Source organism: Ostrinia furnacalis, unplaced genomic scaffold, assembly GCF_004193835.3.
Source record: "Ostrinia furnacalis isolate ACB-3 unplaced genomic scaffold, ASM419383v2 OfSCF2378, whole genome shotgun sequence".
Taxonomy (NCBI): domain Eukaryota; kingdom Metazoa; phylum Arthropoda; class Insecta; order Lepidoptera; family Crambidae; genus Ostrinia; species Ostrinia furnacalis.
In genome coordinates, this window is record NW_021132617.1 from 710210 (window position 1) to 723362 (window position 13153).

The 13153-nt window shown below is 35.1% G+C and overlaps 1 protein-coding gene across 3 annotated transcripts in view; it reads right to left on the reverse strand.

Annotated features, from left to right (window-relative positions):
- The window catches only part of LOC114355276 (uncharacterized), a 157738-nt gene that overhangs the window by 65305 nt on the left and 79280 nt on the right, over window positions 1-13153 (reverse strand). For all 3 annotated transcript variants that reach the window (XM_028308036.1, XM_028308038.1, XM_028308037.1), the window contains one exon: window positions 7602-7637. The gene's annotated coding sequence lies outside the window, so the exon portion shown is untranslated. The remainder of the gene's footprint in view (window positions 1-7601; window positions 7638-13153) is intronic.

Genomic DNA, 13153 nt, shown 5'->3' on the forward strand with positions numbered 1-13153 from the left:
GGTACATATCTGCCCTGTAAGTGCCTATTCACTCTCGCCTTGAAAACGCCCGGATTATAATCTTTTAACCAAATTGGTACAAAATCCACAGGACAAGTTAACTGTATGTTCGGTCCAGGATTCTAGGTATCTAACCTTATGAATGGAAATATTTTAGCTCTCGAGGATCGGGCTCAATGGTGTATAACTAAACAAAACACAAAATTAGTTTCTTTAATTGCATTCAAACATAAAAATAATAATATTGCACGTCAACACTAAAATGTGGATCTTATTTTTGTGCAATGGCAATATTTTTGCTCTCTCTCGTCTCGGATCCAACGAATACACAAGTGTGTTATCTGAAGATTGTGTTTTAATTCGAAAACATGGATGTAGATGATTCTACACTATGATTAAGCAATCTAAAAATCACAAACGCACTAGCAGGCCTAGCAGCGAGTGTGGTCAGTCGTTAATTTAAACAAAGGAAGCATTCTGCTGTTAAAAAACGGTAATTGTGCAACAGATTAGAATCTTCATAGGCAAGGCTGCACTTTATTTAATTAGCATCCCATTATGAATGTTAAATCTCCAGATTGCCCGTGAATATTATCTGATGTATGTAATTGTAGAGTTGAAAATGTTATGTCTACGCATATAAAGCACTATGATCTACTTTATTTACTAGCCTTTTCGTAATAAAGCTTAAAGTTCTTGACCTGGGTATAATTTGAAGGATAACGAAGTCTATTATATTCTCTCGTGTGCAAGAAAATGCACACAACAAAGTGATGATCAAAAGCATCCACAAAGAGAATCTAATCATCTAAAATCACTCGATTAAACTTAGGTTTAAACTTAGCTAGGTAAACCTTTAATAAACAATCTATCAGACAAGTTCGAAACTATGTTTGACGATTCAATCGTTCAAAGTTACGTGAAAGCTGATAGTGATATTGCTTGAGAGCTGGTTTGATCTAACTAGACAACTGCTTTATTAAACCGACGATTATAACAAACGACTATCGCGAGACGAGATAATACAGGGTGGTCTAAAATGCACAACGTGATAGAATAACATGTCTCTCGTTTAAACCATCGTCTTATGGTGAAGTCGAAATTTGTTAAGAAAAATACACTACCTAAGTAAGAGCCTATGCACACGGCGTTCTTAACCGTGCTGTCTACGCGCATTTTTAAATGATTCAATTTTATTGCGATACACAAAAGTCAGAATCAAACTATAGACGTTTTGTAGAAAAAGCTTTGATACTTTTAATGAACGCCGTGTGCATAGGGTATTATAGTTACCAAATGGAGATCGGCTAAAGTGTGCATGGAAACATTTCGATGGCCAATTGCAAAACCTTTTTCTTTTGTGAACTACATTCAAGAACAACCTGTATTGTTTCAAAATTATTATCGAGAAGCGGATAGTTGTAGTCGGATAGCGATATTAGCTAGCTGTCCGCCCCAGCCTAATCAAGGCGCCCCTTTGCGGTCCCAGTACTGCAGCTGCATTTGTTGTTGCAGTTGAACACAGCTTTGAGATCGTCTATGCCAGCGGTTTCCAAACTTTTTGATTGAATGGACCATTTCCAAGATTTTCTGTTTTGGATTGACCTGAAGTTCCGGATTGCTTACAAAGGTAAGATGATTAAGTACTTTTAACTCATTAATATCATAAATTTTTTGTCGGTGCTGTATAGTGAATTATATCATTCATTCGTACCTATATTATATCAACCAGCAAATCTGGAAATTATTGAGGGAGGCATATGTTCAGCAGCGGCCATCCGTCGTCGCTGAAATGATGATGGTGATGATGAATCTAATTTCTTGAACCTCTATTCCAAAAACCACTCAATTTTTATTTACGTAGATCACTTAGACACATCCCAATAGACTTGGGAGTCGAAACAAACTACTTTGAGAATCACAGGTGTAATCCCACAAAGATAACAGCGTATTTGAAAATGGACGTAGTTATAAGTTGCCGACTGTGGTGGACGGTTTTATCCGGGGACTATGAGTATATTTTGTTCTAATCAAAGGTACTTTTGCTGAAGTTGGGCTCCAATTGATACAAATTAAAGGCTTAGTTATTAATTCAACTTGACCAAGGATTACAATCGTATTTTTAGATAGGTATGTATTGCTATCAATGTTAAATTGAAAAAACCTCTTTTTTCTTTTTATTTATTTGCCCTACAATACTCGTATTTTCTGAAAATTAAGCTTTAATCTAAATACAACAAAGAAAGCGCATTTCTAAAGCCTGATCGTTTAAACACAACGACATAATGATGGTTCAATCAATTGATTAGTCACGAACTTCATAAATAAGTCCTTATTCATGTTACTTGCATTTCCTAGAAGCTTTAGGAGACACTTTGATCACAAAGTAGGTGGTTGCAGCCACAAAATTATACGCCTATAAATTTCCAAAGCTCGAAATGACTCACAGAGCATAGTAATTGAGGTCTTGCGATCAAAGGTCGTGGATGGATGGGCATTTATAGTTTATTTGTGGCAACCTAAAGGCCGGGTGGAACATGGATGTATCAATTATTTAAATTGCTTTTATGATAGGAGAATCGTTGAAGACTTGCAGAAAGGAGGGTAATGGTTTGCTGTAATTATTTACTTCTTTCTCTACTACTACTAGTCTCACGGTCACGATAGCGATGTAGATCTTAAACAAATCAAGGAGGATAAAATTGTTTGATAAATGAAAAATATTATTTTGGCCATAAGCCGCCAGTCCTAGTTACTGAATCCGCTAGTATCTCCTATTTAAGCTATCAGACTGTAGTCCTTATACTTAACATAAATAAATATCTTGTCAAAGTGGAACACTCTCAAATTACCACAATTTTGAATGAATGAATACACAATTCGTTTAGTTAAATAATTTGGGCACCGTGATCCAAAATATTTCGACAAAACAAATGAAATAGTAAAATATACTCAATCGAGACGCAGTCTCCCGCTTTTTAAATGAATCTGTCAATCTCATTTAATAAGATGCAAATAGATTTTCAAAGATAAAGCAGTTAATAAATTACATTAACCATTTCTTTTGGCTGTGTACTTTCTTATTTGAATCAGATTAATTTAAATAAATAAACTGAGTATTTTTTTACTATTATTCTCACAGTGTAGGAAGCTACATAGAATTTTTTGTAGTTGCAAATCTTAATACCTAAGCATGGCAAAGTGCTCGATACCTACACAGTGGAAATTGTTGTAAAGGAGAAACAGAAGGATTATCTGTACATTATTTAGCTATTGTTTAGTATAATCGACAATACATCTAGCTGGTACACAGTAGGTTGTTATGGCGATATAACGAGCGCGACAATGTTCAGTCACACAAAATGAATTCCTAATAAATTCGGTTTAGACCGCGCGAAGTTTGGTTTAGGAGGCATCTTCGACAGCCGTTACGAATATAATTAATGGTTTAACTAAACCGCGTTTACACGTCCCGATTATGTTGGCTTTTATTTATTCCACATCAAACGAATCGGTCTCCTTAATATATGAATTTGTCATCTTTGTTTATATTTATTTGCCTTAAAGAAACCCATCAAAAACCCATGCGAGGGGAATTTAAGCTTTGACGTTAATGTCTTCAAAGGCAGCCGCTTTATTGCCATAAGAATACAAAAGCAACACAAATGATTTTAAGACGATCGGAGCTGAGTGCTTTTCTACATCTTGCATTTTTGTGTGTCATCGACAAAGCGAGCTCGCGATACATTATTCATAGCACGTTTGATTGCAACAATAGAAAATAAGGATACAGCTGAGACATTGCATACTGGTTGTGGAACACAAAAAATACAAAGACAACCACAAGCCAACTTTGATACTTAGAAAAAAGTTGCACCATAGTAAATGAACAATGTCGAAATAAAATACGCACCTTCACGTTTCACCTTATTAAATTTATGTTGTTTATGATACTTACTTTATTTGTACAGGAAAAAGTGGTTTTCGTGACTAGTTTCCGAATTTATGACCAGTAGTATCTGTATTTGGAGTGTAAAAAAAGAACTGAGAGTACCAGGATTTTGGCGCGTTTTTGCATATTACTTATTAAGTTTCTATAATACTACTATGAATAACTTTGCTCAATCTCAATAGCATAATAAGGTGGTTTTGCAAGCTGCATCTTAGAAAAGGTGATCATTAAATAATGAACACTGAGATATATATTCGTTCGTTCGTTTCAGCCAAATGACGTCCACTGCTGGACAAAGGCCTCCTCCAAGGTTTTCCACAATGAACGGTCCTGTGAGATATATATTAATCGATATCAAAATCGTAGAGTGTAAACCGCCCTCTTTGTATCAACGCGCAATGGCAGCCGCCCGCGATCGTGCGTGTCAACCCGCCCTGAATAATGACGTCGGCTGACATTTAATTTCGGATACAAAAGGCTGTTTATGCTGTTTACCCTAATCCATTTAGCAGCATCCCAGCGGATGATATTGACAGTGAACCTTTTAGCTTCGCCTCACTTAATTATGTTAGGGACGCTTCATGAAGTCCGTTGTTGGATTTTGAGTGTCCTATCACCGTTACCTAGTGTATGTCATCTTGGGTAATGAAGAGGATATTATGTCAATTAACGGAGACCATCAATTAAATAAGGTTAAAAGGTCTTTACTTGGCGGGATTGGTTTTAACTTTAACTTCTATATAGACTTAAAAACTGAACTCCGACAGACATTTCTCAACATTCTTTAAAAAATATTTGTTTTTTTTTTTAGTATTTTTTTCATTAGAGAAACTTCGTCTATAAAGGACATTATATGAGTATCTTTGGACACCTAGATCTTTCAAAAATGTTGTTTTCACCCTTTTTTAATAAAGTGTGTTATAGATAATATGTGTAACATTTTTGGTATATTTGCCTATAACTCTGCAAGCAGAATTCTTTGATTTAGATAACGTAAGTGACAATTAATTTTCCTTCAAAAGCACAAAGAGCCTTTTGCGAATTCCATCGCATCGTAGTGGATTTTGTATCTTAATATTCAATAGGCAACTCAAAATCGTGGATACGAAATAACAGTTTATTTGTATTTATTCTAAAGGTCATCCTACGCGTTTGAATAGGTACGATCACAATAATGAATACAACTATCAACGTTACGTAACGTTACGTTACATTCCCTCTAATATGGTCGAGTGAAGCGATGGCTGGTTCACTCGTCATGTCTGTGAACAGGCGCTGCTTTCGGGGACTGGTCAATCCAAGTTATACAAATTTATGTATGCGAGTCATTTCTACTAGTACCTTAATATGTAAGTCTAGATATTAGCACGTCAATACCTTGTTTAATATACCACGCAATCTTGTATACCCATTCTTATGATACACCATACAAGAATGCATGGTAAATTCAGTGAACTGCTCCTGAATCGAATGTACCTACTACTACTATTTCTATTTATTTATATTAACCGGCAGACAGTGGTGACTGAGTTTGTTGCGGCGCTTCTTCTCAGCACTTGCCAAATGTTGGTCTCGAAGCGCTGGTAGGGTAAAAAGATTATGAGACATGTAGAGGCTCCTTAAGAGCATATGACGATTTGTAAGAACTATTTATTAGTCTAAATAAATAAAGAAATTATGACTTTGACTTTGACTTTATCCATTATTGTGATCCTTATTGCTACATTATTTTCGTACCTATTGTAGTTGAAGTGCCTCAGAAGATACCAAATGAACATTATTGCAATGAATTAAAGATCATTATTCATTCAATACTTTAATTGTTTATTTTATTGCTAAGGGAAGTGTTTGCTATCCAGCCGACTCTAGACGAATGCACTCTGCCAGGAGTCACCCGTTTGAAGGTGAGATATAAAAAATACGTTCAAAATTATCCCTTAAGCCCAGAACACACGGTGAAACGCAATTGCAACTAAACTACAACCGCAACGAACTGTCTCTCAACGGAATCTATGGCAGAAACATAGATGCAACTCAAAAGTAACTAGAAGTTGCGGTTTCGTTGCAATTGCGTTTCACCGTGTGTTCTGGGCCTAAATTGCTTGTATGTAAGGTGTTTTTTACACGCGACTGTGACAGTATTTTCTTTTGTTAAATCTCATTACATCAAAAACAACCTAAAACAATATTAAAGTTCAACCCTGTTGACAGCTGATTAAGGTGTGTGTGGCAATGTGCCATCTTGTCCCACCAATGCCATGTCACGCAGTCTGAAAACTCATGAGTGACAAGTGACAAGTCATTTGCCTGTCAATTTTTTTTTAAATCGTGACTTATAGAGTTTGTCTCATTCCACATATTGCTGGTAATGACAATTAATGTAATGTTTAAAACAAATCGTACTATGTAAAGTAGCTCTACCACATTAAGGTGTTTAAAAAAATGAACCAGCAAAATTATTCTTATGCTTGAGGTGCCCATTTGCGTTTTCGATTTGCATTATAAACGTATTTTCCAATTACTTTAAATGAAAAACAAACAAATGTTGAATTTATATGCAAAGCCTTATTTTGATAGCCAAAAAGGAGATTTTATCAATTTAAGGCACTACGAACGAATAGTAATGAGACATCTTTTCTAATATTCAACGATAGCACTTATAATAAGAGCAAATAAATAATTCATATCTGTTTTGCATTCAAATCTTTTATTAAAAACAAGTGGCAAAGGATAACTAAGTTGTGCTGGATAAAACAACTAATTTGAATAGTTTGAAGTACATATTTATTTTACTACCTATCATCGAGTTAAATAAGTCGTGTATTTATTAGCTTTGATTGATTTTCAAAAGGAAAACTATACTAGGTGTATTGTAAAGAATTAAGTTTGAGATTTTGAAAAGATCACTAGTATTTTTAGTCTGACTGAGGTTTTTTCGACTAACATTGACATTGTTTACGTTTAATATTTGAAGTGTTAAATATGTCCCTTTTCCGCTCGTTTAAACGAGTGAGTAATTTATATTTATATTAAAAATAACGCAGTAAATTATATTAACTCACTAGGGCATGAATATCGGAATCTCGGAATCTCGTAATATCGGAATCTCGGACTGCGAGATCCGATATTTCAATTCCGATATTGAGCGACCCAGTATCGTAATATCGGAATCAGATAAATGTTTTTTTTAAACAAAGCGTTTAAACTGGCCACCACCTGCCACAAAGCCCAAAGTACATGATTGGCAAAGACCAATGGTTTTCTCATGTCTCTCACCATCACTTTTTGTTCCACTGCAAATATTTTAATATCTTTACTATGGTTAATTTAAATTGTTCTAAATCAATTTTAGCATTTGCCATAAGTACTTGGTCAACAAAGAACGACATCTCAACTCCCTTTCAAACATTAATTTTACTGGACATGGACCATCAGTTCTGCGTACTATGTGCCCTGCCCATTGCCAGTTCAGCTTGCTAATCCGTCGGGCTATGTCAGCGACCTTAGTTAGTTTACGGAGCTCCTCAATTCTGATTAGGTCTCGTAAAGAAACACCAAGCTTATCCCTCTCCATAGCACGTTGTACCCTATATTCAAAGGCCACGTTTTCGAGCCATATATTATCACTGGTAACACACACNTAACTCACCCTTTATTAAGTGTTCCGTCCACTCCAACGCTGGCTCTGCAAAGAATATTAACTTTTATTAATAAACTTATATTACAGTATCGTGTTTTTAAGGAAAAAGTAGATATTTTATTTAATAGCACTTATTTTGTGTTCAATATTTTTACCAAGTTTTCAAACATCGAAAATATTTTTTCCTGTTCAACATTTTGTTTGATTATAAATATTCATCAAAAAGTCCTTTATTCTGATAAATGATCATGTTGTTGAGGGAAATGTTAGGGAAAACTTTTTCAGGATATAATCTATTTTCATTTTTGAAAACGGAAAGTCACCTTCTTACTTAATATAAAATATTGCAAATTAATTCAACCTACGAAGATTAAGTTTCAAATAAAAGGTTTTAATGATAGAGCCGAATTAAAAGGCTAAAGTTTGTATTATAATTTCAATTTTGAGGGCATGATTTATTAAGCAATTGAAGTTTATATTACATTTTCAGCCAAAAGATGAGATCTAAAGATTTGCCAACAATGTTTATCGGATTCATACATCACTAGTTGTCGATAGTGCGGGGGCCGCGTGTCACAACTCCGAATAATTCATGAGCTCCAGGGGGCGTTGGAGAAGGTGTCACTCTTCGGCATTTTGTAACTACACGATCCTGGCCCATTGTGCTATTATTATGCAAAACCAGTTGAAGTGTCGATATCACCTGACTATAGACTCGATTCTCGCGAGTAATCGTTACTCGGTGCTCCTCATTACGATCGCATTGTAAAGCACTAGTCTTTAGTAGACGTCTGAAGTCGATTGTATAGAATAGAACAATATACTAATGTGAAAATTACTGATGAACATTTGTGTTCAGTTCACAGGGTATTATTGTACTAACTTTGAGCTTGTTTATTAGATCGAATGTGATGTTCTACTAGTCTACTACTTCTGTAAATGTTCGAAGTAGTCTAACAAAAGCGTCTGACATGACATGGCTGAATCATTTGTTTTCTGATAATTGGGTTAACCATTAACCAGACTGCGAACAAAATAGTTTTACACTAGGTACTCCTGAGTGTCCTATCCTTACCTACGAAAATAACACCTAGAACCTTTAAATCGAGGAGTTCAACTCTAACGTGATTTTCTATTTGGATAGAGATTTTTTTAAATCCCCTCGTGGTAAGCTTAAATGCTTTTTGGTTCACCACAATATTCCATCGTTTCGGCGGTGTTTGAACCCGCGTTCCTTGGATCTAACCCGACACCGACACCATTGCGTTATCACCGCTTTAATTTTTATCGATTAATCTCTATTTTATGATGTCGACGCATCACTAAAGTGTCAATTATGAACTACAATGTGCTGAAAGGTTACTAGTCTATAATATTGGGCTCGATGTAACACTCCCAAGGTTGCCGTTTCGGGAATTGATTGCTCTGTAAATATTCAAATAGCTTCATATTCCTTACGACCTACAAAATAGAGTCGAAAACAACTTTTAACTACACAGTAAGGTGTGGGCGTGCCGTGAGAAATTAAACTGCTTATTTGGAAATAGCCCGCTTTAGTTAAATTGCACGTCAGACGAAATAAAGTAGTTTTCTTAAGAATTATTACTTTAGCATTGTCTTGTTAAAGTAATACTTCGTTAGTTCATCTGAAGCTAATGCTGAGAAGCTTTTTACAAATGTTGATTAACCTTGTGGCTTTAAAAGATTTGTAAAGATAAGGAACAAATTATGATGCGGTGTAAGCAATACCTATTTCTATTTGCTTTTGTACTTGTCTTGGCGTTTTAGATTGATGTGACTCTTTGCAATTAGGTGTTGAAATTGATTGCAATCTACTACTGTCCATCTTTCAAGATGTACTCTAACTATATTAAGAATCGATTAAATTAATACAACATTTCCTAATTTAATATTACAGTCAATTTAGATCCTTGTCTACTGATAATCATCTTTGTATTGACAGACGATTATGCAAGCGATTTATGCTCAAAGCCACCTCCCATTCAAGAAAAGTGTATTTCTCATACGTTCATTATAATTTTTAATTACCTTAACAGCGGTACAGACTGACATTGAGACAATCCCATTACGAATTACACAATGCGAGTAGAACCCGAATACCTGGTTATTGTCTTGCTCATTGCAAACTATGCATTATGTTAACATTACCAGCAACGCCTTTTGTATCGATTTTGACCTTTATTTTTTGCGCAATAAGAGAAATAGGTGTATAATGTATAATAGTTCTATTTAAAGGATTGTCGGAGTGTTCGTCAAATAGATCAGCTAATCCATTTAGGGTGGATTCGACCAAACTGGAATAAATATTAATCTCAGAATAAATCGTCAGTTTTGACATAAATTTCTCATACTGAAACTGTCAATGTGCCAGTTATACCAGGAGTTATTCTCGAATAAAAGTTTAGTCGTATCGGGCCTTAATAGACCACAGCTGAGAAATCAGGTCAAGTTTAAATTGTGATAATCGTAATTCCAAAGGAATAGCAATTTCATGAGCAATATTTTTATGAATGTTTAATTTTTTTCTTGAGTTGTATTAGCACTATTTCTAGGTTTGGTAATCAAATTATGTTGGTTTAATAGACCGATTAAGGATGCAACTTGATATACAATAATATACATACCACTAAAAATTTACAGTTTTTTGGAGAATTGGAGAAGTCGCCTTATCAAAATTATATTACGTGTTTTCTCATTAAAAGTGGTTGACATTTTTAATTATTCTACTAAATATTTTTATAAGTTTTTTTCCACATTTATTTATTCAAACGCGTAAAATTTTGAAAAACATGCCTGAAAATGACCCTCGATTTCAGTACCAGTGAAGCAAAAGCAGTGGCACTTTAGACTATTATTTTTATCGCTCTTTTGAGTTGGTACACTATTTTATCGCAGGTGCGATCTCATTCACGATCCCCAAGTAATAAATGGTTTTACTGTTCTCATTGTCGTGTGACTGCACGTTTGCTCCTGTTCATTATGGGAGGCTCATGTTAATCGTCTGGGAGATTGATTACGTCATGTAAGCGAGATGATATTTCAGTATTACGTATAATCTTAGTTTTGGTTATAAGCCGAATTATCTCTTGTGTAAATTGAGTTGTGTAATTTGGGAACATGTCGATGGTAAGTACTTACACGAATGGTTTGTTATCTATTCTAATTAAGTTGATCTTTGTGATTATTAAGGTTGTTTCCGTTGTGCTCAAGTGACTTATTAAATNGGATTGTAAAGCTCTAGTCTTTAGTCGACGTCTGAAGTCGATTGTATACAACAATACTATGTGAAAATTACTGATGAACATATGTTCAGTTCACACGGTATGTACTAACTTTGAGCTTTGTAATTAGATCGAATGTGATGTTTTACTAGTCTTCTACTTCTAATGTGTTCGAACTAGTCTAACAAAAGCGTCTGACATGACATGGCTGAATCATTTGTTTTCAGATAATTGGGTTAACCATTAACCAGACTGCGAACAAAATAGTTTTACGGATTACTAATGTTTGGCCAAAAAACGTTTCCCAAATTATCACATCGCAAACAACGTTTCGCAAATTTTCATTTGGCAAATTCTCATTTGGCAAAGCAACTTATTGCAAACTTTTAATTCGCAAATGTTTTTTTTGGCATATTATTGTTTAGCAAATTATTGTTTGGCAAAGTATGGTTTGCCAAANACTTATTAAATAATAATTATTAGGGCTTAAAACAAATTGGTCTCATGTGTTGGCAAACTTAGTGTAAGACCCCTATGCTTGATGGACCGACGATCATGAGATAATGGGTGTTATTGGTTGGATCAATAGTAGATCATGCTCTTTGACGTTAATAAGAAGTTCATATTAAATACTCAACTACTTACTATTAGCTGAATTGATGAAGATCACGAATTGAAAAAACATTTTAAAACAATATGGGAGTATTTAGAATAGAAACAAGTAACTCAGAGACATTAGTCTGAACTCACTGTATAAGTTATCCTACCGTATAACTTACCAGTCAGTATTCATGAACAAAAAATTCAAAGCATGACTAAGCCTTATAACAGGTAGCAGTAGTTCGATTTTTTCTAAAACGCCAAACGTAATGCCGCCGTGTGTCCAATCCGATGGAGGGAGGAGAGATCCTCAAAGCCCAGACGAGGCCCATAAATACAAGTTAGAGCCAATAAGAAATTATTGCCCTCTCTTATTAATACTCGTATTTTAACCCTCCACTCGCAGGAGCGAATAAAAAGTTTAATAAAGGTGGGCCGGATTAATTCGATTACCGAAATGTTATGGTCGGATTACCAAATTAAGGTTTTTTTGCAGATTAATAATTTATGAGTATGACGACACAAAGTAAGGACTGATCAACTGAGGTATCTAATGTTACTTATAATAAGTGCCAGTACCACACTTCGAGACCAATATTTGGCAAGTGCTCAACAAGAAGTTTCTTTGTTTTTATTAATTTTCTGATAGTAATCTTGATTTGCGATTTTTGTTTATTGGGATTTTAAAGCCATATGATGTTAATGGCAATAAAAAGAGGATTATTTTTAGGATTATACCTATAGTATGAAAGTAAGTTTACATGGTCGACATTCCACAATAAGCAAGAAGTGACTTTTGACATTGTAAGTGTTAATAGCCTTTTCAGTATTTAGCTCGTGAGGTACAAATAACTAGTTATCGAATCTCCTTGAAGCTTTATTTATAATTTGAAATATTTCTTTAGCCCGCCCAATTTCATTAAGGCAATATAATTAGTGTTACTGCCTTTGTGTAACAATGTCAAACGGGAACCTTCATGGGCTGTAAGGTCATGTCAAATGTCACGATGTAAGGCAATGTCAAATACCGTTATCGAGCATGATCTGCGTTGGGCAGTTATCGGCACGCTTTTGTTTAATGAAAAGGCAGACAACAAACAAATCAAAATGATTGCACAATCGTGCTGAGTCACGTGGGTATTTGATTCTAGTTAGCATTTGTTTTGTAATAGGATGGAATAAAAATTATAAATAACTAGCGGCAGCCCTGGACTTCGTACACCTGGATCCCGTTTTACCCCCTCAGGGGTAGAGTTTCGTAAAATCCGTTCTTTGTGAGCATCTACGTTCTAAAAGGAACCTCCATGTAAAATTTGAGACTCCTAGCACTTGTAGTTTCTGANCGTAGTTTCTGAGATTTCGTGACGAGTGAGTGAGTCAGTCAGTCAATCAGTCAGTGACCTTTCGCTTTTATAAATATACATTTTGATCCACACTACACTTTTAATCATCTTCATCAGGTAGGTAGGTAATTTAGTCTTCACTGCTGGACCATAACCCTCTTTAATTTATCAAAAGTAGTATCTAGACACAACAGGTCCTGTAAGTTTTAGGTTTCCTGGAAAGAACGGATACGCCCATGATTAAGTTAGCCCAATTCTGTAGGACCCTAATCAGATATTTACTCATATCGCCTATGTGTCTATCACAGCTAATTTTATTGAAAGCCTTAAGGCTTATTCAGACCTAAGCGGTATTCGCTACCGTCTGCGGCAGAGA